The sequence below is a fragment of the Acanthaster planci genome, linkage group LG11 (genome assembly GCF_054643075.1).
Source record: "Acanthaster planci isolate LZ-2023a linkage group LG11, COTS_SCS, whole genome shotgun sequence".
NCBI lineage: Eukaryota > Metazoa > Echinodermata > Asteroidea > Valvatida > Acanthasteridae > Acanthaster > Acanthaster planci.
Window position 1 is genome coordinate 7,067,361 of NC_141787.1, and position 21,607 is coordinate 7,088,967.

General features: G+C 49.0%; 2 pseudogenes; one reads left to right on the forward strand and one right to left on the reverse strand.

Annotated features, from left to right (window-relative positions):
• Positions 1-332: 332 nt before the first annotated feature.
• On the forward strand, positions 333-1,794 carry LOC147797315 (uncharacterized; annotated as a pseudogene).
• Positions 1,795-17,506: 15,712 nt separating this feature from the next.
• LOC147797316 (5.8S ribosomal RNA) lies at positions 17,507-17,641 on the reverse strand (annotated as a pseudogene).
• Positions 17,642-21,607: the final 3,966 nt, after the last annotated feature.

Consider the following 21,607-nt stretch of genomic DNA (forward strand, 5'->3'; position numbering starts at 1 on the left):
GAATTAAGATCTGTAGTTTTCTATCCCAAAATCTAGCACTGTCAGGCAGTGATTTCCACATCACAGATTTGTCAATTATTGGATTAGACAATAAACTAAATGGAGAAAATTATAGATGCAACAATTACAGGATTTCAAATTCAATCTAAAAAGTGAAATAAGAAAGGTCCACTAATGTTGGTAAGGGTAGCGTGGCAAACTGAAGGAAAAAAATCCTTATCCATGTAAACGGTAGTATAAACCCATCCCCAACCCCCCAAATTGTTGACATATCAATGGGCTGGGGTCTCAGCTGTTGATAAACAGCTCTAATGGCTCAACCACCGGCCACAATGGAGTGTAATCCTTAAAGCTCTCTATTGTTAGAAAACATCACCCAGGAGTGGCGTTCATCAAACCACAAGCATTACGCTAGTGATGCCCTGTCGTTGCCCGCTTTACTCTGAAGCGGTTAAGGAGATTATCTTTTATGTATCGTTTCCCACTTCACGAACTGTTTCTATTTTGACTTGGTGCCTTACTGGCGTGACGTTAAAAATTTTAGTAGCACTGGAGAGAGTTCCTCCCGGTCACTGTTGCTTGGGCCGCCGTGGCGTTTGGTTGGAAAAGAGAAAATCTGTCTGTTTTGCAAAAGCTATTTTGTTAGTTATGCCCCGCGCCAATTCCAAGCGGCGGGCTCCTTCTGGGCCGACGGATGGAGCGAAGCGTTCTCGGGGGCGGCCTCGCAAGTCTTCCCGTCAAGATGCGTCGGTGGTCGCGGCCCTTGCAGGGTGTAGTGCACCGGGGCTTGCATCGCCCGGTCCGGATACCACTTATTATGCCGTTGGCTACGGTTGGAATGATTCCAGAGAGTGCAAGTGTTGAGTCTACCCATGCAACGCCAGCGCCCGCTACCATCAGTCGGCCTGGAGGGAGTTCGGCGCAAACTTTGGAGCCGGGCAAGTCCCCTGCTGCTACTCCTTTTGAATTAGCCCCGCAACCTTCCAGTTTCACGCCCGTGGTGTCGGGAACTTCAGCTCTAAACACATTGTCAATTATCTCCTCTTCCGATTCGAATATGGCCGTAACTAGCGTCTGTGACAATCTCGGGGCCGCGATTCCTCAACATCTAAAAGACAAAATTTGGAGGGGGGGTACGTAGAATTCGGAACCTTGTTAATCTCGTCGCGCGGCGCGGGCTTGGATAATTCCTTTGTCAAGACGCTTTTTACAATCGGGTCCAATGAGTCCCCACTTTGGTAGATTCGTCCCCATAAGCAGGCCCCGCGTATTACGTCTATCGAGCAGTGGACGTCAGCGCATATATTTTTTGCATCTGTGCATTTGTTGCCGAATCCTACCCATGGTCGTTCGTTACTGAAGTACGCAGACACTATTCGATCTGCAGCATTTCGACATGTGGGGTATGGTTGGTGCGAGTACGACATCCAGTTTCGATTGCGCCAGGCGCGTGTGCCGTCGCGCTCTTGGGCAACTATTGATGCCGAACTTTGGCTGGTGCTGCTTGGTGTGCCCGTTTCGCACCAGCATAATTTTCGTCCGTACCAGCAACGCGAGCGTGCCCCCTCCACTGCCGCCACCCCCTGGTCAAATTTTGGGCCTGGTCAGCGCCCAGTCGCCGGGGTTGGTCAACCTACATGTAACGACTTCAACTGCGGTCAGTGCAATCGCCCCTTGTGTCGCTTCGCACATCGCTGCTCCACCTGCAGGGCATTTGGCAACCCCGCAACCCGTTGTCGGGGAAACTCACAGTCTCGCGTCACAGCTAGCATCAACCCCGGTAAAACTAAGTAGTATGCTCCGTTTTTACGGGCTTACCCTAATACTCAGGACTCCCACATTTTGCAAGAAGGTCTTTTGCGCAGTTTCCGGGTAGGCTATTCAGGTCGTAATTCTGCATTTGCTCGCAAACATCCCAACATTCTGCAGTCAGAAATTAATCGTGAAGTTTCTTTGGGTCGCATTGCTGGCCCGTTTTTGTCCCAGCCTCTTCCTCATTTCCGTTGTTCACCTATGGGCCTGGTGCCCAAACAGACTCCGGGTGAATTTCGGTTAATCCATAATTTGTCGCCCCCTATCGGCAAATCGGTGAATGATTTCATTCATCCCGCAGACACCACCGTTTCATACACGAGTTTTGATGAGGCGATAAGTATGATCGCAGGTTTATCACGCAGTGCCCTGATGGCTAAGTCAGATATTAAGTCGGTCATTCGTTTACTTCCCGTCCATCCAAGCGATTTTGATTTGCTTGGTTTATCCCGCAACGGCCAATTTTATTTCGATAAATGCATGCTTATGGGCTGTGCTATATCCTGTTTTACGTTCGAGCGGTTCAGTACTTTCCTTGAGTACTGTACTCGTGAGGTGGCCGAATCTCCAAATATTGTCCATTATCTAGATGATTTCCTGTTTGTTGGGGCTAGTCATGCGCACGTTCCCTCCAATCTTTCAGAGTAGTTTGTCAGCGATTTGGGGTAACAATCGCGGAGGAAAAAAAACGAAAGTTCAGCTACGAACGTCACCTTCCTGGGTTTAGCGACGGATACGGTTGCACGACAGATTCAAATCCCGACTGATAAGCAAGTTGCTTTACAAAATACGATTGCTAGTGTGCTTGATCAGAAGGAAATCACGCTGGGCAATCTTCGGTCCCTGCTAGGTCGTCTCAATTCTGTTTGTAAGGCGGTAAGACCCGTTCTGCGTCGTTTGCATGAGCTAGCTAGGGGTATCTCCAAACCTCATCACAAAATTCGCATCACTTCAAGTGCACGAGCAGACTCGCTGGCGTGGCAGCAGTTTTTGTCACATTTTAGCGGAACGATAATGTTTCCGGATTCGGTATGGTACAATAGTGACCAATTGCACATGTACACTGATGCTTCTGCTGAAATTGGTTTTGGGGCTTACTTTGCTACGCACTGGTGTCAAGGGAAGTGACCCAAGCATGTAGAAAGTCAGTAACTTTCTATTGCCTGCTTGGAGTTATTCGCTATTGTGCTAGCGGTCCAGCTTTGGGCTGTCCCATTACATAATAAACGTGTGATATTTTGGTGTGATAATCAGGCTGTAGTTAGTGTCATCTACAGACAAACGTCTAAATGTCACTTAAGGATGCGTTTGGTGCGACGCCTAGTGCCATGTTTCACATATAATACCCAGTTTCGATCTCAGCATGTTCCATGCCTCGATAATGGCATTGCTGATGCTCTTTCACGTTTTCAGATGACCAGATTTCGTCATCTCGCACCCGCTGCAGACCGCGATATGACCCCCTTGCCCGACAACCTGTGGAGTGTCTTCAGTTAGAGGTCCAAGGTCTTTTGCATGACGCGGTGGCCCCCCACGAACTTGTCTTATCAGAGGGCTTGGCATCTTTTTCAATGGCTTAGTCAAACCCATGGTTTCGACGCCGCGCACTCCCCCTCCCTGCTTCAGATAGTTCGATTTATTGCATTTTTGTCGGTATCTGGGTATGCCCCCACAACGATTACCTCTTACGTCACGGGGTTTCCTCCAATTTGCAGGTAATGAGTTATCCTGATTTAACTAAGCATTTTCTGGTCAAACGTTTTCTGGAGGGATGTCGTAGGAGTAGTAGTCGTTGCGACCGACGGTGCCCTATCACTTATGATATTTTATGTCGTACGGTCCCAGCCTTGCAGGCCGTTTGCTCGGGTAATTTCGAGGCTTAGCTTTTCCAAGTGCTTCCTTACTTGCATTTTTTGGGTTGCTTCGCATTGGGGAATTCTCTACCAAATCCCACCAATCTTCTAGCCCTTTGTGTGGGTATGATGATACCGTCAAAGATTCCCCTTTAAGGGTCGAACTTATCCTACGTCACTCGAAAACAGATCAATATGGCCATGGTTATGTAGTTTCCATCCCAGCAGCGCATATCCGGCACAACATGATGTGCCCCGTCCGGGCGACTTTGTCCTATCTTGCCTGTTCCAAATCCCCCCATGGCCCGTTTTTGTCGCATTTCGATGGGCGTCCTGTCACGCGTTACCAGTTTGTCGGGTACTCCGTCGTGCCCTTGAGTTTATAGGGCTTTACGACGCCAGATTTACCTCTCATTCTTTTCGCATAGGGGCAGCTACGTCTGCGGCTATGGCAGGTGTGTCTGAGGATGATGTTCAAATTTTGGGGCGTTGGAAGTCTAGGGCTTACCGACGTTACATTCGGATTACCCCAGCTATTTTCCATTGAACGTTACATGTTGTATTAGCTTAAGTACTTTGCTCGTGTTTTGTTCCGATTTTTTTTTTCATTTTTCTAGCGAGCATTGGCCCCTGCCAAGCCAACTGTGTGGGTCATTGGGGACGGCTCTGTGTGCTGGTGTGCTCGGGTGGTGGGGTCATCGCCCTGGGGAGAGCGTCTTAATCGGCTGGCCTGTATCCACTAGATGGGACGGCGAAGACTCCAGATGTTCCAGTTCTCCGATTTCCTGTTGGAAGCGTGGTCGGCAGTTCCGATCTTACATGACGTCATTATCCGCCAACGACCTGGGGCTTGTACACAAACATTTACTGAGTATTCTAGCACGGCAGTACATCAATTTGACCAGAGACGTACTGCCGCATACTGCCATTTTTATTCAGAGTTACTGCCCCGCCAAACTTACCCTCACGCCCTAAAGCAGAGTTCCCTCGAGCGTACGCGACGTTCGCTGAACGCGTTCGTTCATTCATTATTTCGAAACGCTCACCCCCAGATCCAGCGGTCGTCCGCGGCGTTAATACCACCACCTGAGGTCTATTTGGCGGTGGTCATGTTGCCGACTTTATTCAGCAACAAGCCCGTTTGGCGTGAATTTCATTCAGGGATCGGAAATTGACCTCGGTTTTAAGGCACTGTATTCTTATTTACGACACTTATGGGAATGTGCCGAAAGGAACGGCTTGATCCCTTCCTTTGTCGGGGAAGTCACTAGATTATTAAGGGCCAATTAAGAAAAGCCATTTCGTACTCACTAACTTCTGTCGTTTGATATAAATAGCTGTAAGTGGTTGTTGAAAATGCTCATTAGTTGGCTGTTGTTCCTGGAACCCAGTGTAAGCCCAAGTCGGGCCGCACATCGTGAACATTGCTGTCCGATCCCAGTGTTTGATGGTTGGCCCAAAGTTGTTGTATGCTGGAGTAAATCCTTGTTGATTTGTTCATGAAAGTTGGGTAATTTTGCATTCTGCTAGATGTATGTTTGAATTTGCTTTGTACCGCGCAGGTACATTCCAAAATTAATTTACCCCGCCATGTGCTTTGGGCAGAAACAAATGCTGATAAGATAATTGCTTTTCATACATTTTTTGCTGATAGCTCTATGTATTTGCTGATATGAGTTGCTGTTCCGCGTCACCAGGCTCGGGTGGGAACAATCTCTGTAATTTTTGCTGACTAGCTACACTTTGCCTGAAACGCAATGTAAGATATACTTGCAGTTCCGCGTCACCAGCTTCGGGCGGGAACTATTTCCATATATTGCTGAGTAGCTATACTTTGATTGTGCGCAATGTAATTTTTGGCAGTTCCACGTCACCAGCTTCGGGCGGGAACAACCTGAACTGTGTCAAGTTCAATTAACGGCTGCTCAGGACAATCGACACAAAAGTTAGAATGCGAGTGTCCACCTGTCCCTGAGTTCAGTTCTCTTGTCCTGTGCATGCGGGGATAATCACGTGAGGCATATGTGGTTATAATCCAATTTTTGAATTAAAGATTTCTGTAAAAAGGAGCAATATTAGCGTTGTAATCCTCCACTTCAGTTTTTGTTTTTTTTCTGCTCGATACTCGGCTTCTTTTTTGCTTCCCACATTTCGAGGTATTTGTATTTTTCTACATTAGACAGCACTGAATACTCTTTGCAGAAGTAACCAAATAACTTTGCTTGTTCAGAGAATGAAATCTTGTGAGTACTAGTACTCAAACGTTTTCTTTTAGATTTGCGTAAAAATAAAACAACCTTTTTTCAACATTGAAACATTTAGCAGACTGTCTTGATTTACCTTTACCCTTCTCTGATTTTTTACTGAAGTTTATCATACGGGACTTTTTTTTACTGAAGTGTTTGTCACAATGTGTTGTTTGCTGATTAATTTTTCCCGAAAAGTTTTATAAGTTTAGTAAGTTCTATTCCCCAGAGCCTTCCTGCGGGGTACACTATTAACCGTGGATTCCAAGTCAGTTTGGTGCTGCTGCGTCAGACATGCAGCCCAGCACCCAATCCTACGCCCGCTGCACCGCCGAGTCCCGGACACCTCCGGCCCACCAGCGACGGGGCCCCGGCGCCCGGCCCGGCCCGGGGGCCCTCCCGGCGCTGGTCCTCCCCGGTCTCCTCCTCCAAGTCCGGTCCGCCCTAGGGCCACTGGGCGCCGGCTGGCCTCCTGCGCTCGACCTCCTCCCCCTGCTGCTGGACCCCACTACCCCTGCCTCCATGCCACCCTATTCCTATGAGCTCGAGAACACCCTCCTCCCTATAAATAGGCAAACTTACTCACTCGCCATGCATTCACGTTAGTTTCATAATGGCATGGTGCATGTAATCGTTTTGTACACGTTTTGTTAATTTTGGTTGTTTATTCTGTTGATCTTAAAGCTAGAAACACTGTACAGAAATAGTAGCCTACTTTGATATTTGTACATTTTGATAGGCTAATGACGGGGCAGGGTTGAAATCGGTTAACACTTTCCTGTTGACATTAATCTGGTCACTCACTAATATGCAAGGTGCAGTTCTTTTTCAATCAGCATGAGCCTTACTGATCGTGACATTCATGTGTGTGCCATGAAGATGAGAAGCAACAATATCATTAGCCGTAAGGTTTCCGCACCTGATTTTGTTTCTTCTGCCTTTCAATATATTTTTCATTATATAAGCACAACTGTGGTAGTTTATAAATGACACTGTTGTTTTACTGAACTATTTCTCCTATTCATTTTAACAAGGATTAATTTCATTTAATTTGTTTTCTTTCATTGGAAACTGCTATCAGGTTATGGAGGATGTGCTTCCACGGAAACAAGCCAGAAGAGAGAGCAACCAGGTCCGAAAGGTTAGAGATAGAACCTTGTGCATAGAAAGTGTGCCAGACCCAGAGTGTACTGTAAGTGCTCGTAGCATAACTCCAGTTGTGTCGGTAAGTCCATCACAATCACTTACTCCCTTCAACTATTGTTGAACATTCAAGAGGAACAAATAGGTATTGTTCTTTCAATTTTTCTCTCTGGAAATTTTTTTTAAATAACTTTCATTTTCTTCTTTTACATGTACAGAATGTGGATGCTGCTTGTCAGACTGATCCAGTGAAAATTCTTTGTTGCAATATACGTAAGTATCAAAATGCATTTGAAATGTCTATTTTTGTTATCATATTAATTGATAAATGACATTTTTTCTTCTTATTCGGTTTTATTGTTCTCGTCACAGTTCATGATAAACAACAAATTTATAGATACCGATATTCTGATAGATACCGATGCCAGAATACAAGCTGTTTCCGAAGTCAGCGAAACTGGAATACAATGCAAGCTGCTTGATGATGCAGAAGTTGAAGAATTAGAAGAGGAAGACTTAGAAGAGGAACAAGAGCGTGATGATTCCTCCGACTATGAACCATCCTCATCATCATCTTCGTCATCATCTTCAGAACCTTGTCGCACCCGGTCATTCAAAAAGTAAGTACGATAGATGCAGTATATGAAACTAGAATTTATTTTATAAGGTTACAACAGAAACAAAGCGAAATGTTTTTTTAAATTTATAATTAACCTTCTCTCATCGCAGAGTAGAAACTACTTTTCATTCCTACACTCACCGTGGTATCACCTTGGTTTATCCAAATGCCATTGATCTTTCATAAACAGAAGGAAAAGAACTCCACAGACCATTACCAATATCACCGGATGTTCTTCCTCAAGATCATCCAAAGTACACTGTGTTCGAGGGGGAGCTCTTCCAACTTTTCAGGACGTGTTTCAAGTGCGGTTCACGGAAGATCAGTCTGATGAAATGAACTGTGGGGACGTTCGTTTCTGTTTTTCAGCGATGAGGGGCCTGCAAGTCCAGGGGGACGACCTGGAGTTCCCAGCCATGGCTGGGTGCAACACCTGCAGGAAATCTGCTACTCTCTGCAGCTTTCCTGTTTGCTGGTGCCAGCCCAGCAAAGGGGGCAGCTTTTATTTTGCTGCGCACTTTTTTCTCCCACCAGAAGAGACACCTCTTGCCATCAGTTGAAGCGGTGTGGACACAACACATCACCGAAGTAAAGCTTCGTCTGAAAGCTTATAGTCAAGCGCTAGTCATCGGCGGGGATGGACAGGCAGATAGTCCAGGCCACTCCGCTAAATATGGGAACTACACTGCAATAGAACTCAACGCCAACAAGATTGTTGATATTCAGCTTGTACAGGTGAGTCTTTGTTTCTAAAGAAAGGTAGAGTTGATGTTCATGCGATGGTTTTCGATAAATGGTTCTCAACAATTTGTACGAGCAAAAGGATGCATTCATTTCATTAACTTTATTCTGTATAAATAGTCAATTTGAAAGTTGATTATTTCAATTTGCTGCTGCCGCTGTGCCTTGATTGACAGCCTCAGATTGACTGTTTGTTACTAACATTTAGTACATATATTCTTTGTGTATTCATTTTTTAGTGCAAAGAAGTCAAGAGTAGCTACCACATGGAGCTGGAGGGCTTCAAAAGGACAATGGCAACCCTACGTGAAGCTGACCCCACTGTCTGCAAAATCTGTCTGATAAACAGGACTACACTGTTCATTTGTGTGGTGGATTTGATACATGGTTTAGTTATTTAGATATTTTGCCGTGTGATGCAAGCCTCTTTACTTGAAAAGTGAGCACTGTTCCTGTCATTTTTATGATATATTTTTAATATGTTGACTCGAGTTGTCGTATTTTGAGTTGTGTCAAATGTTGATCCTGACTGTCTCATTCTCTAACCCAATCGCCAACACTCACGATATCCTAACCTTAACACCAAGAATATCCCTCACCCTACCGTCCCTAACCATAACCACAAACCTATATATCCGTAACCCTAACCACCAACCTATATATCACTAAATCCGACCACAACCCCAATCCTAACCCTTACCATACAGCTACCCTAACCCTAACCCTTACTCTAACCCTAACCACAACCCTAGCCCTAACCACAAACCTATATATCACTAGCCCTAACCACAATCCCAATCCTAACCCTCACCCTATCCCTAACCCTACCAGTAACCCTATCTGTAATCCAAATATATCACTCAAACACTATTATCCAACCCCTAAGCCTAACCCTAACAACAAACCTATATATAACTAAATCTAACCACAACCCCAATCTCAACCCTTACCCTACTCCTAACACTTACTCTAACCCTAACCCTAGCCCTAACCACAAATCTTTATATCACTAACCCTAACCACAACCCCGATCCTAACACTTACCCTACCCCTAACCCTAACTCTAACCACAAACCTATATATCACTACATCTAACCCTAACCACAACCCCAATCCTAACCCTTATCCTACCCCTAACCTTTACTCTTACTCTAACCCTAACCCTAGCCCTAACCACAAACCTTTATATCACAAACCCTAGCCACAACCCCAATCCTAACCCTTACCCCATCCCTAACCCCAACCCTAACCCTATCTGTAACCCTATCCTTAACCCCAACCCTATTATACTGCCCCTAAAACTAACCCTAACCACAAACATATATATCAGTAAATCTAACCCCAACCAAATCCCCAATCGTAACCCTCACCCTACCCATACTCCTAACCCTATATGTAACCCTAACCCTATCCCTAACCTTATTATCCTAACCCAAGCCCTACCCCTAACCACAAACCTATATGTCGCTAAGCCTAACCCTAACCACAACCCTAACCGTATCCCTACCACTAACCCTTACTCTAACCCTAACCGTAGCCCTAATCACAAACCTATATATCACTAAATCTAACCCTAACCACATCCTCAATCCTAACCCTTACCCCACCCCTAACCCTAATCCTTACCTTAACCCTAACCCTAGCCACAACCCCAATCCTAACCCTTACCCCATCCCTAACCCCAACCCTAACCCTATCTGTAACCCTATCCCTAACCCAACCCTATTATACTACCCCTAAAACTAACCCTAACCACGAACATATATATCAGGTAATCTAACCCCAACCAAATCTCCAATCGTAACCCTCACCCTACCCATACTCCTAACCCTATCTGTAACCCTAACCCTATCCCTAACCTTATTATCCTAACCCTAGCCCTACCCCTAACCACAAACCTATGTATCGCTAAGCCTAACCCTAACCACAACCCTTACCGTATCCCTACCACTAACCCTTACTCTAACCCTAACCGTAGCCCTAACCACAAACCTATATATCACTAAATCTAACCCTAACCACATCCTCAATCCTAACCCTTACCCCACCCCTAACCCTAATCCTTACCTTAACCCTAACCCTAGCCACAACCCCAATCTTAACCCTTACCCTTAACCCTAACCCTAAACCTAGCCCTAATCACAAACTTATATATCACTAACCCTAGCCACAACCCCCAATCCTAACCCTTACCCTATCCTTAACCACAGCCCTGACCCTATCTGATACCCTATCCCTAACCCCAACCCCTATTATACTACCCTTAACCCCTAACCCTAACCACAAACATATATATCACTAAATATAACCCTAACCACAACCCCAATCCTAACCCTCACCCTACCCCTAACCCTATCTGTAACCCTAACCCTATCCCTAACCCCAACCTTATTATCCTAACCGTACTCTAACCCTAACCACAAACCTATATATCCCTAAACCTTGCCCTAACCACAATACCAACCCTAACCCTTACCCTACCCCTCTCTGTACCTCAACCCTATCCCTAACCCCAACCCTTTTATCCTAGCCCTAGCCCCAACCCTAACTGAGAAAACATGGCTGTTGCGCTTGAATATGGCAATGGTCGTTACCGTGAAAACGAAACATCAATCATCAATTAGAGCACCCTTTGAAAATAGGGAAACAAAAGTTAAAAGCAAGGTTACTTGAGACAAAAATGTGCATTTTGAGGTTTTACATGAAAACAATTTAATTGTAGCTGTCATTGAAATAAGAAGTTGGAAATTCAGATTTCCAAATCTAATATCCTCTTTGACAAATTATCTTGCATCTTTATCCAAGTTACATTTTATTTATAAATCACAAGATCACGTCATCATTTATGCCATTTCACATACGTCAGTCTGTGTTCAAGCCAGTGTTAAGTCAAGGTTTCGATTCTCAAGGCCTGCGGTTGAATAAAAAGGTACATTTTAGACAAATTGTACCCGAGTTAAAGAAATAGGAAGAATATGGGCCTACATTGTGTTGTGTGTGTACAATCACAACTCTTTTGCAGGAGTTCATAGTAACTCCAAAGACGGTGTTTCATCATTCTGTTTTCATGCAAAGCACCTAGAGAAATACGGAATGGTCAATACTTGCATTTGATATTTTCTTAAGTTTTGAGAAATGGCAGGTAAATTTTGGTAGTGTTCTATTTGAGTTCGAAAAGAGACATATTCTTGACCAAGTAACTTGGGTGAATTTTTTCCCTTGTCCCTTTTTGTAACTCGAATACGGACATAAAATTTAGGGCCAGTGAGGCTCTAGATATAAATCACAACATGAAGTTTCGGTCTTGCCAAAATTAAATGTAACGTGGGTTACGTGGAGATAAAAACAAAACTGAATGGAGTGCGCCGTGATACAGAGGCTGTATACAGCTTTTGGGACGTGATTAGGGTAAAACCCAAATCTTTACTGATTCGACATCCAGTGGATTCTCTGTCATTTTCTGTTGTTGAAATTCAAAGAACTATAGGGATTGTTTGTTTGTTTTGCTTTTGTTTGACCAGTTTTGTGCTTGTATTTGGGGGAGCAGATCTGTTGGCGTGACGCAAGAAGATTAATCCAATATAAGTGGGACATGCATGTCTTTTGTGAGGATTTCTGTTTGAAAATATCAAGTGATTCTGCAGTTGAAAGCAAGCGAAATTGTACTAAATGTTCTTCTGTCAATGAAATAAGGTGCCAGACTGTGCCGCCCCTTGATCTCTTTCTCTTGCACCGTCAATAATAAAAATTCACATAGAGATACGTCGCTGTTTTTTCGATTGAGATCACTAGGCAGAAATGGACCCCAACATGGTTGAAATCGGTTTTATTGTCGAACATTTAAGAAATGTAGATTATGAATATAAAGAGTGATCCGTGTATTCAACCCAGAATATTGCCTTTAGAGATTTGCGCTCACGAAATAAAAAAAAAAGTGAGGGAAAAATATAAAAGTTATGTGGTGTTGACCAAGCATTCAGGCGCACGGACTCCTGAAATTCGCAAGGAATCGCAGTTACCGGCTTCCATATAGGACTCTTCTGGGATCTCGGGGTTCCCGGCCCACCACACTTCCTCCCTGCCCATCCATTTAACTCTAAAAAGAGTTTGAGCGACCATGCAAGGGAGGAAACGAGACAAGCCCCTAAGCCCTGGCCGCCGAGTCGGCCATACGTCTCGAACCTGTACTAAGGCGCTCACCTGGACTTCGCGGCCAGTCCCAGCAGAAGAGCTTACCCCGTGGGCTAAGGTACTGTTGGTATTTGGCGGGGTGAATTAGAGTCTCTTATAGCTACTGACTGACAGCAAGCTTTGGGAAAATAAAAGTCACCGATGGGATTCGACGATCTGACGATCTGATAACCACGAGCTTAACCATTTGGCAATTTCAGAGAATTGCTTCGGGTCCTTCATATTTACGTAGATAACAAAACCATTATTAACCAAGTTATACCGCACAGAATTTTGCTCTGCAAAGACTGAGCGATCAAAACGCTACAATAGTACATTATGTAGCAAAAATGCACAATTGGCCTGCACACAAATCTCACTGGCAGCTCTTCCTTGACAAATTTGAATTAATGCGCGCGCATCAATATGGCAAAGTCCCCGACTGCGAGTCCGTCCTGACAGTCTCAACTCTTAAAGGTTGTACTATACCAAAATACGCGCCCATAGGGGTGCTTTGCCCAATTCAGGGAGAACTCTTCGCCAAACCGAGGCGCTGAAAATGTATCCCTAGAGTTTATTTGAAAAAGAGGAGATTGTGTGGCAGAAGAAATTGTGGGATTGTGGAAGAATGACCCAGAATGAACTCTCCACATTCGAGCTCTCCCATCCCAGGGCCAAGCACAGCAAAATGCTACTGGCAAATTGTTCCAAGAGACTGAAAAGGTGGAGGGATGTCATTTGAAAAATGGCTTCGGATGACAGACTTGGTAGCGTTCACTTTTTTAAGGGGTTGGTTGGTGAATAATTAGAAAGTTCATTGGTTAAGTAACCTACTTAAAATTGCAAATCAATAGAAAGCTGAATGACCCAAGAGCACTCTGCTTTTTTGTTTTGTTTTGTTCTTTTTTAAGTTGCCGCTGGGGGGTTAGAGGCCCGAAGGACTTTGGTTGCCTGCACCGGGGCTGCAAACGTTGTCGATATTACCTTGTCTTCAAATGGGCTTCCTTTAGTTCAGTGCACGCATAGAAAGCCGTGAAAAATCAGACCGAAATAGCGCCGCATGTTGAATCCCGGAGGAGGTTTGTCTCCGGTCTTTTCGCCAGAAATTCAAGATTTTGGCCAGTTGATCACTTTTTGTTTCAATTTATGGGTTTTAGTCAAGATTTGTTTTTATGTGCCTTTTCCCAAAGATATATCAAAAATAGTAAAACTGTTCGCCCAGCTCTCATTGTCTTTCCAAATAAGACCGCAATTTTGGGCTTTTTGTAAAAGATATAACCCGAACTGGAAACTACCAATACAAATTTCGGGATTTATAAAAAGTTTCTGTGATCCCTTCTGATTATGGCATGTTTTATTGTATACAGTCCAAACAGATTTCATTAACTAGTATAAAGTTAGCAGAAAACATATCAAATTAATTAAATTAAATCTAACACGAGAGTCAACTTTTTATTAAATTGCTCTTTTGATTGTGAAAACTGGGTTTTCACAGAAAACTTAATTTCCTGGAAAACTACATTTACTGACTTTTCCAGGGTTTTTTTGGAAGAAGTTTAAAAAATGCATGACCAAGATGTATGTAGGAAACCCTAAAACATTTATCGAGTAATCTTTACCTGGAAATGAAATGTTTTCAAGGTTTACTGCTATTCCATCATGCAGGACAAAGATCCTTTTGAAGGGATCCACTGTTAGAATAGTGCCTTTGTGTCCATCACTTGTTTCAACCTGGTCGCTCTGCTGGCACTCTCTCAAAAACTGTACCGCTTCCTTTTGTGACAGTGATTTTTTGTTGCTTGCCTGCGGTTTTCTTTAACAAAGCTATATGATATTTGTTGGCTGTAATGCTCACCCGTGTTAAACTGTAGAATATTCAAAGGTAGAATTCTGTGATTTATGAAAACGGGACGACTTTCTAGGGTTTTATGGAATTTCATTACATCAACAGGTACCACAGACAACTTGCCTGCCGCAAATATTCCGATTTACTAATCATTCTTAATTGGGTTTTTCTTTGAGACACATGTAGAGTGCATTTAAAAAGAAATAACGAATTTGTTATTTGTTTATAAATTCTTTGTACAAGTACTGGTATCTTTTGGAAATACATATTATTTTTTTTAAATCATACTTCTTTCGGATATACCGGTAGACCAACAGTTGAATGTTAAAATGGAACATGAGCATGTTACTTACGTCTCTGATGATACTCTTCATAGGGTGGTACTGGATGTCTTAAGGAACGTTCATCCACCCAGATATCAAGCACAGTATATCCAATAAAACTCACTAAGTATGCCCATTCTTCATTTTTTACTACTTCAGCTGCACACCATCTTCCCAACTCATCGAATGTCTGGACGCAACATCCAACTGAGAATTTTGCTGTCATTTTTCCTTCTTTAGAAACTGAACATTTGTAGAACTGCACCAAGACTGTAAATTGATCGATAATGAAGATTAGGAAGTCACCTTAACCTTGCCCTTATATGGAAGCCAATTTACTTTGGAGACTCCATCATGAAAGGAACAAAAAAAGGCCCAGAATATTGCATTTTAACTAATGACACAATGTGCACCAAACATTTCATATAGATTTTAAATGTACGTGACAATGAACTCTAAATTCTTATTTTTTGATTTTCATATCACTACGCAGCATCAAGCCAGTGATCAATAAAGCAATGAATGACCACAACCAGCAAAGGATGACACAAATGTGTCATTTACTTTGTACCAAGGACAGGTACCCTTAGCAGAGGTCAAAAGCATAGGACACTGGTTTATAACCACAAGGGGGCAAAAAAATTGTCCATTGGGGAAAGCTGTTATTTCAGAATGGATGTTTTCTTTCCGAGTTAGAGAGGTCTAACTCAGATTCGTTTAAACGGGAGAAATTTGTAGTGTTTCGGGCCCAACAGACCCCGAAGAGAGACGCTCTTGCGAGCTAGGGTGCCTCACCGACGCGCTCACGGGTGGGGCCGAGTCGGTTTTAGCGCCCGAGTCCAAGCGTAACTGGAGATGCGACATTTCGCGGAACACGAAGTCCGAGAAAGAAATCTTCAGCGGGCGCCCACGTAACGCTACCCGTCCGGCACCCACAGCGGGAGCGACGCCGCCCGCTGCCAGATGCCGCCCTCGGGCTGGAAGCCATGGTTCATCCGTGCCGAACAGCTGATCGCACAATTGCATTGGGACCGACTTGGCAACTCCCCGAGAGCCTTCCTGCGGGGTACACTATTAACCGTGGATTTCAAATCAGTTTGGGGCGGTCGCGTCAGGTATGCAGCCCAGCAGCCAATCTTCTGACACCGGGGAAGCTTTCGTTCACTCCCCGGTCTTCCCCGGTCTCCTCCTCCAAGTGCAGTCCGCCCGAGGGCCACCGGGCGGCGCCGGCCGGCCCTCCGCGCTCGACCTCCTCTCCCCGCTGCTGGACCCCACCACCCCCGCCTCCCCGCGTGGCGGTGCCCCTCTCTCAGAAGCAGCTCCCGCGGCGGTGACGCTGCCTCCTCCGCGGCACGTTGTCCGACCCGGCCCGAAGGGATCGGCCCGTCTGCGGCGCGGGCAAATCCCTTGGATCGAAAGGTTTAGTTTCAGCAGATCGCAGCGAAGCGGCTGCTCTACTGTGCACGACACCCCGATCCATACCCAAGTCGTCTGCAAGTGATCTGGCGGACCTCTCGAGACGGCGGTTCTGCCGGAGCTCCCAGCCCCCGGACATGGACTGCGGCGGAGTCGGCGGCGTCGGCCTGGCCCTCCAATGGAAGAGCGGGTGGGCGCTGATTCGGGCCACCCTCGGGCGGGACGCCGGCGGCGTCGCTGCGCACCGGCAGAGATTTCGACTTAGAGGCATTCAGCCGTAATCTCTCGGGTGGTAGACTTGCACCACCGGCCTTTCCCCGAGCGCCTGAACCAGTGTCCGAATCTGCGGTTCCTCTTGAACTGAGCAGGAATGCCGTGGTGGCGACCTCTCATCTCACAACGGTCTAAACCCAGCTCACATTCCCTATTAATGGGTGAACAATCCAACACTTGGCGAATTCTGCTTTGCAATGATAGGCAGAGCCCACATCAGGCATAGTTCACCATGTTTCGGGTCCTAGCGTGCCCGCTCTTCCTCCGCTGCAGCCGCGGGGAGCTGGCGTCTGGCGGCTAGGGGGTGCGGGACCGCAGAGGGCACCGTGCCGGCCGCGCTGATTTTTCCCGGCCCGATCTGCACGGCCCTCCCGTTTGCTTCCCGACAGCTTCACGTACTCTTGAACTCTCTCTTCAGAGTGCTTTTCAACTTTCCCTCACGGTACGGCTCTATCAGTCTCGTGCCGGTATTTAACCTTGGATGGAGTTTACCACCCGCCTTTTGGTTGCGCTACAGAACAACCCAACTCCCGGAAGCCATGGACTTCCCTACGCCACAGTTCCCGTGGGCCCGCCAGGGGCCCGGGGATTCGGCGCTAAGCTCTTCACGCTTCGCTAGCCGTTACTAGGGGAGTCTTGGTTAGTTTCCTTTCCTCCGCTTAGTGATATGCTTAAATCGAGCGGGTCCTCTCGTCCAACCTGAGGTCGATGGGTTTGCAATAGGCCTCGTCTCTGTCTCTCTCTCTTGCCTCTTGGGGCCCACCTGGCGCCTCGGCGGCTACCAGGAAGGGGGCCCCCCTCCGTGGCCCGACCGCGCGGGCTCTCTTCTCTCTCTCTCGGCGCTGGGCGCCCGCTCCCTCTCCAGCAGTCCACTCGGAGATCTGCCACGGGGCCGGCTGCACTCTTGGCCTGCCCTGCCTGCCTGCCTGGCCTCCTTCCGACGCGCTCCCTCGAGGCCGCCCGTGTCTTTCTTGTTCCGCTCAGGGGGACGACCGGCGCTCGTGGGTGGGGCGGATACTCAGCGCCGACCTGCCATGCCACGGCGGACTCACCCGGGCTCGACTCGGCCCTCCCCGTGGAGAACACACCCGGCCGGTGCCCCTGGCCGATGATCACTGCGTTCTGCAATTCACACTGATTCTCGCAGCTGGCTGCGTTATTCATCGGCGCACGAGCCCAGTGATCCACCGTCGAGAATTTTCCCTCGTTTTCGGAAATCCGAAAAAAAAACACCGGCGGGAGCCCTGCCGAGAGGGGACCGGTCGCCTCTCGCACGGCAGCCCCTTTCCCCAAGGGGGGCCTCTCCGACCGCGTCTCACCGACCCCCCCGGACCATTGGAGGCCGAGCCCCGGCGTCCCTGGGCCCCCGGCGAGCGCCGGGAGTTATCCATGTAGCATAACTGATTTAATGAGCCATCCGCAGTTTTGCTTAGTAAAGCTTTTACTTAGACATGCATGGCTTAATCTTTGAGACAATCTTTGACTACGGGCATGATCAACAAGGTACCCCTTGTGGCCGGGGCCCGCCACCTCGGGCCCTCCGGACTGCTCGGCCGCGCCGCAGCTGCCGGGCCGCGGCGCCGGAGTCCTGCGCCTCTCTGCTCTCGCTCGGCACCCGACCTCCGCTTGAATGCCGCACGCCGGCGATCCCTCGCCCTCTCTGGCCCAGACCGCACTTCCTCTCCTTCCCCGGGCACGCGGGTGGCTGCTGGAATGCCGCCCGTCGGCCCGGTGCACCGGCCTCCTCTCGCCTCAATTCCGGAGGGGGCAGCCGGACCAGCCGGGGCTCTCCGGCAGGGCCAGCCGCGGCCTGTGAGCGGCCTTTCCGAATCCTCGCGGCAAGGCCTGGCGGGCCGGCCGCGCCAAAAACGCCATTGACGGAGCGCCCGGTTGGCCTCCCGGCGGGGCGGCGAGCCGCCACTTTGTCGAGCCGCTCCGGAGCGGGGCTTGTCCAGACCCCAGGGGGAATCGCTCCAGAGGATTGGGCTCGACCGTGTAGGAATAGCCGTATTGTATGGACAATATATGGCTGTACTGATTTCTTGTAGCCTGAACTGAGCTCGAGACCGCCCTCCCCCTATAAATAGGCAAACCAGGGAGTGGGGGTTAAGGTCATAAATCCTCTCATTGAAATACGCACGTTTTGGGCCCAACCTGTCCCGGTGCAAAGCCCTCTCAGAGGCCTTGGGTGGGCCAGCGAGCCGATGGACGGCAGGCCGGAGACGCCCGGCCCGCTTTTCGCGGGCAACCCCGGACATCCGAACCTCTCGGACCAGGTTTTCCGAGGAAGGTGATTCACCGCGCCGCACTACCCGCCCTGCCGGCCTGGAGCCGTTTTCGCCCGGGGAAGTGTGTCGGAAATTCACGGCTTTAGGGGGACGGTGTGCGGCTGCGGTGGGTTTTTCTTTCCCCAGGATGGCAATTCGCCGCACCGCACCACCAGTCCCCGCCGCTCCGGAGCCAGGCTTGTCCAGACCAGAGGGAAAATCGCTACGGCGCCTTGGGCTCCACCGTGTGGAAATGGCCGTATCGTATGGACAATATATGGCTGTACTGATTTCTTGCAGCTGGAGCTGAGCTTGAGACCACCTTCCCACTCCAGGGAGTGGGGCTAAGGTCCAAAATGCTCCAATTGAAATACGGTACTACTCCCCCATAGCCCTCCTGCGGGATATACTGCCAACCCAGGATTTCAAGTCAGTTTTGGGCGGCCCCCTCAGACTTGCGGCCCAGCAGCTCATCCCGGGCCGCCGGGCGGGCGCCGGTTCACTCCGCCGTCAGTCCCGCTCCTCCCCCGCCACTGGTCCTCCCCGGTCTCCTCCTCCTCTGGGTCTGGCCAACCCGAAGGCCACCTGCCGGCCGGCCCTCCACAACCCTCCCCGCCGCCCCAACCCGCCGCCCCCACCTCGCTGCCCGCCAGGATCGGCCCGTCTGCGGCGCGGGCAAATCCCTCGGATCGAAAGGTTTAGTTTCAGCAGATCGCAGCGAAGCGGCTTCTCTACTGTGCACGACACCCCGATCCATACCCAAGTCGTCTGCAAGTGATCTGGCGGACCTCTCGAGACGGCGGTTTTGCTTCCACCAGAGCTCCCAGCCCCCGGCCCCCGGGCAGGGGCCGCAGGCGGGGTCGGCAGCTTCGGCCAGGCCCCCCAATGCAAGAGCGAGTGAGCGCTGATGCGGGCCGCCCTCGGGCCGGACGACGGCGGCGCCGCCGCGTACCGGCAGAGATTTCGACTTCAAGGCATTCAGCCGTAATCTCTCGGTAGGTAGCACCAGCGGTCTCTCCCCAGCACTAAAACCAGGGGTCTGAATCTGCGGCTCCTCTCGTACTGAGCAGGACTGCTGTGGCGGCGACCCCTCATCAGACGGGTAAAACTAACCTGTCTCACGACGGTCTAAACCCAGCTCACGTTCGCTATTAACGGATGAACAATCCAACGCTTGGCGAATTCTGCTTCGCAATGATAGGAAGAGCCGACATCGAAGGATGAAAAAGCAACGTCGGTATGAACGTTTGGCTGCCACAAGCCAGTTCTGATTCTTGCAGTTGGCTGCGTTCTTCATCGGCGCACGAGCCAAGTGATCCACCCCCGAGAATTGCCTCTCGTTTTGGGGTTTGGCTCTGTCTATCACCTCTAATAACTGCGCCGGTGGCCCGGGCGCGGAGCATTCAGGTCTTTCGGAAACCGAAATGCCAAAAAAACCCCAAAACAAACCAAAAAAACACCGGCTGAAGCAGGGCCGAGCGGGGACCGGTCGCCTCTCGCGCGGCGGCCCCTTTCCCCAAGGGACCGACCCCCCTGGTCCATTCGAGGCCGAACCCCGGCGTCCCGGGACCCCGGCGAGCGCTTGGAGTCCTGCGCCCACTCGGCCGGGGCTCCGGCGTTCCCCGGACGTGTGCCACTCCCGCCTACACCCAGAACACAGCACGGTGGCCGGCCTCTCCGCCTCGGCGGACGGAAGAGGGCCGGCCGGGCACGTTCTCCCTGCTCGGTAATGATCTCTCCGCAGGTTAACGTGCGGAGACCTTGTTAGGACTTTTACTTAATCCTTAAATCATCAAGGTCGATTGTCTTCCGGGCGCACAAGCGAGGCGCCGGGGACATCACAGACCTGTTATTACTCAAGCTCGCGTGGCTGAACGCCACTTGTCCCTCTAAGAAGTCAGCGTCCTGCGCGACTATTTAGCAAGCCAGAGTCTCGTTCGTTATTGGAATTAACCAGAGAAATCGCTCCACCAACTAAGAATGGCCATGCACCACCACCCAACACAATCAAGAAAGAGCTCTGAATCTGTCAATCCTCACTGTGTCCCCGTGTTGAGTCAAATTAAGCTGTAGGCTCCACTCCTGGTGGTGCCCTTCCGTCAAATCCTTTAAGTTTCAGCTTTGCAACCATACTTTTCCCCGAACCCAAATACTTTGGTTTCAGGCAGACTGCCTTCCGCGTCATTGGATTGCCAGTCGGCGTCGTTTATGGTTAGAACTAGGGCGGTATCTGATCGCCTTCGAACCTCTAACTTTCGTTCTTGATTAATGAAAACATTCTTGGCAAATGCTTTTGAAGTCGGTCGTCTTGCGGCGATCCAAGAATTTCACCTCTCACACCGCAATACAAATGCCCCCGTCAGTCCCTCTAAATCATTTCCTCGAGTTCCGAAAACCAACGTAATAGAACCAAGGTCTTATTCCATTATTCCATGCTCAGTTGTCCAGGCGGTCGGCCTGATTTGAACACTCCATTTTTTTAAAGAAAACGTTTCGGCCGCGCGTCCTCTGGCCTCGATCCCGGAGGGGCGGCTGGAGCAGCCAGGAGGCTGGCCGGTCTGAGCTCCCTCCATCTGGGAGGTCCCCGGTTGGGGATCCTGCCTGCCGCCGCCTGGCTTGCGGCTCGGCGCTACCGCGGGGGGCTGCCCGCCCCCTGCTCGGCGTGCGTGCTGCGGGGTCGCGCGCGGCTCCAGCCGCGGGGGGCCGCTGCTGGCTGTCCGGGCCTGGGACGCCGTCACGGTGCGCCTTGGGCTGCCAGGACTTGGGGGAGGTTGGGTGCGGCCCAGGGCCCCAGGGCGGGCCGGTCCCTCCTCTCTGCGGAAACTACCGGGCCGATGCGGACGTGGCAGATATTGCTGCTCGGGGGCAGCGGAAAAACCTGCCGCTCTCCGAGGGGCC